We start from the raw sequence: 3,903 nt of genomic DNA, 5'->3' as shown, positions 1-3,903 counted from the left end.
TAGCTTGGGCCTGATGCTGTGATGAATTAGTGAATTTCTGCGAGTGTGCCCTGAATTCCATTATGCTAATATTAACAGACGGCCCATCTGCGAGGAGCATCAAATAGGATGTATTTCTGTTCAACCGAGCTATTTCTATCCGATGGAACATAGATTTAACCACCTGTAATACATGATTTTCATAGAAGCGCTGTGGCTGTGACTGGAAGAATACTCTGTAATAGGAAGTGGCATACTCACTGAAATGTAAAAAGCAGTGCATGTGGTGCCCAGTGACCCACCGGGCCCTATCATCTCCACGCTAAAAGCTGATTGAGACCAATGACTTTGACTCTTACAGTAAGAGGGAACAAAAAGTTATGCCTCCATTTCAAATCAGTTTCAACCCACACACAGGACATGCTTCAGTGATCTGAGAAATTACAGGATACCACCCCTTCCAATTTCGCCGTCACTGGACCAGACTGTTGCAGGCCTTTGAAACAATTACCCCAAGGGGACCGGAGTAACCTTGTTTATAGCTCATTGAGCATCCACAGTTCCAATTCCGCACAGGTAATTACAACATCGTTATCTTCCCCTAAATCTTCACAAGAGGTGTTATCGCCAAAAAAGCTACCGTTTGCCTTTTGGACGCTGATCGAAACAAACAGTATGCCCCCGTGCATTTCTTGGACGGGTTTCTGCTCGTTCTCCAGGTGTCTGTGACCCAGCGAAGCCCGCTCACCCAGAACACATCAGTCACACTAACACACATCTGTCGCACCGGTCCACCCACTCCATCACAGCCACGGCTGGGCTCTCTCTCCTTGAATGTCCCGCCCCGCTTGGAGAGGACAAACAAATCTTCTGATTTGCCTCTAATCTGCAGTCTACCCTCAGCGTGGGCCACCGTCAGCCCAGCACATCAAGGACAAGCACTCCACAGGGGGGGTATCCATTAGCACAGCATCCTGCTTCCACCATAGTGCGATAGGGACAGGGCAAAGGGATATGCTCCAATTAGAGATGGAGACATGGGGACTTTGGCCCTGACACGTTCTCGCTACTCCACAAAAGAAGTGCGAGCACACCTTTTCTCGTACTAAAGGAAGGCTTTCCTTCCCCGTCATGTCTCCTGCCTCGAGCTGTTGCTGTTCATTCACCTCATGAAACCATTTCGCAGCATGCTATTTTCTTTTCATGCCTGCGTGTGTGTGTGTGCCTGGAAGTATGACTGGCTGGTCAAGCTTTATGTGGGAGAAAATGTGTGTGATCTGTGCTTGCTCTTTGGCACGAGGGGGAAAATGCTATCTCGAGGTGGTCTTTGGCATGCATCTCTCGTCCGACGCTTCCATCAACAGAAATCCATCCCTCTATATAGTGCAGCGCGTTCAGCCTGCCTGTACTGGGTTGAAATAGGTTGGACCAGCTTCATGCTTCACGCATTTGCATGCCGCATGAACGCAATCAGCTGGCGCCCGGTGGGACCTCCCTCCGTCCATTTGCATTGTTTTTACGCTCCTGCGCCAAGTGAACCAATTTGCGGTCATAGCCCGTTCTGTTTTTTAATCAGGGTTTGTGCACATGAGAAGTATGAGACACAGAAGAAAGCATAGCAACAACACTCTGCTATGAATATTTCATCTTTGTTCTATATGAATAAAACACAACATGTTCCTGATTCAATCACGGGACAGCATACCTTTCACTGGTCCCATGTGTATCTGTAAAACCTAAAGGGGAAAGATGAGCACTCAGATATGAGCTCTTCCATTAAAGGACGCCCCCCATTGAATCGGAACTTCACCACCTGCTAATGCAAGAGCAGCCTTCTATATAAACAAAGAAAAAAAATCTAGTGTATTTGGTTGATTATGCAGTGTATCAACTATGCATGAAGCAATTACATACCAGGGCCTTGGGGCTCGGATGGATGAGTTCCTACAACGATCCCTGCCTCCACTCTCTCTCTACATGTCCATTCATTAATCCAGCCGGGCGGCCATTTGTTTGTGCAAACATTCGTTTAGCTGTTTGTTTGTCTGTTTGCTCAGCCATGGATGTTTTTTTTTTCCTTCAAGAAATGTCTTGTGACCCAATCTATAGGGATTTCCATCAGAGCTGTAGAGACTAGCTGCACTGATAAATAAAGGTCAAAGGTAGAAGAAGCAGAGCTGGGTGGTGACAGAAGAAGTGAGAGGAGAAATAAACCACTGGATCTGCAGAGGCTTGGATTGATTGGAATTTAGTGAGAGGGAGGAAAAATTAAATTGAGGGAAGGGAGGGAGGCTGGATCAGAGTAGATTGGAAAGAGAGAGGAGAGCAGGAGTCAGCATGATAGGGGGCAAGCTGGAGAATGAGATTTTGCCCCGAGAGCACCAACTTCAAAAGCTTTTGGGGGCATGCCTTTACACAATTTACTCTTAACATAATCCAGATTTCTGAGAATGTGTGTGTGTGAGAGAGAGAGAGAGAGTGCAGATGGGGATGAGAGAGATGTAAGAGAGACAGAAGCATCCCACCCCCCATTGATCCTCCTTAGAGCTGAATTAATAAGTCATCACCCATTTCACTAAGTCCAACATTCATGATAGCTTTGAAGGTTAAGCTATACGCTGCATTAGCATGTTCTAAATGAATCTGGAGCAGTTTTTTAGGTTGCCTCAAATGTACTTTTTTGCTTGTTTGTTTCTGTCTGTATCCCATTCTTCCATCTGGATTCTTTTAATCCCATTCTCTTCCTCTAATCCATCTCTCTTCCTCCCACACTCTCTTTGCCCTCTCCTCCCTCCTCTTCCCTCCCCCCCCCCTCTCCTCTATCTCCTCTCTCTGCCTGCTTGATCGCTGCTGTCTGCATAGCGAGGAGCTGCATCTTCCACGCGGTTGTGATTCACTTGGCAGCCACTCGAGATAAACATGTTGTGGTGGACAGACGCCTGGGTCCCGGTCCGTAGGAGCAGGCTGACGTGGGTGGGCCCTGCCCAGGTCGGTCCCAACGTCAGCAGCAGCGCCAGCCACTTGGCCAGATGGTCCGGAGTTGAGCTCTACGCCACTGTTCATCAAACGCAACCCGCTCGCTGCTCTGTCTTGCCTCGCCATGGCCCCCAGCATCATGTCACAGTGGAACCAGAGAAAATTAGCACCTAATTATAGGCTCCTCTCTGTGAGGGATGGTACTGGTGCTGGTGGAGTGTGTCGGCGTGTGGAGGCTGGGTGGTTGACTCACTGTGGGACCGAGGCCTGCAGACCACGCAGAGGACATACAGAACACATGCACAGGCCACGGAGGAGACACACACATATGCACAGGGACACACACACACACACACACTAGCAAAAAGGCTCCCGTCTTTCTGGTTGATTTGTGCCACAGCATGGTCTCCCCCCCGCACCCTACGACGATGCCACAACAGAAACCACTTGTGTTCCAGCTATCTCTGATCCAACAGGATTAATTACCCACACAATGGAGGCTCTGGTTTCTATGCTCCGCAGGCTCCCTTGTGTTAAAGATGAAGTAGTTAATCTTCACTGGGAACAATGGGAGATTTTGTTCTGGTGCATTTGGTTGAGACGTTGAGATGGAGGAGAGCTTGACTATGCTGCCATCTTGTGATTGCATCTGGACAAGTACAGGATGCAAATGATTGCAGTGCAATACTAATCAGTGATGTTGAATTGATTTTATGAGATCCCCAGATGTGAAACTAAATATTAAAAGAGTTGAGATCTACTATCCATTAGAAACTGGCCGGATACTCAGTCGAGAGACTCTGTGATCAAGAGAAAAAGAACCGACAGCAGTCAGAAAATAGCTGCATGATGAAACTATGAAAATCCAAAAAGCAAGAGATGCCTTCTGCTGAACTGGGGAAGAGTCTTCCAGCACTGTGAGGAATCAAATAAATTCAACCACTCATG

This window comes from Sebastes fasciatus, chromosome 4 (assembly GCF_043250625.1).
Source record: "Sebastes fasciatus isolate fSebFas1 chromosome 4, fSebFas1.pri, whole genome shotgun sequence".
NCBI lineage: Eukaryota > Metazoa > Chordata > Actinopteri > Perciformes > Sebastidae > Sebastes > Sebastes fasciatus.
The sequence above is the reverse complement of the archived record's forward strand: the minus strand, read 5'-3'. Positions refer to the sequence as shown.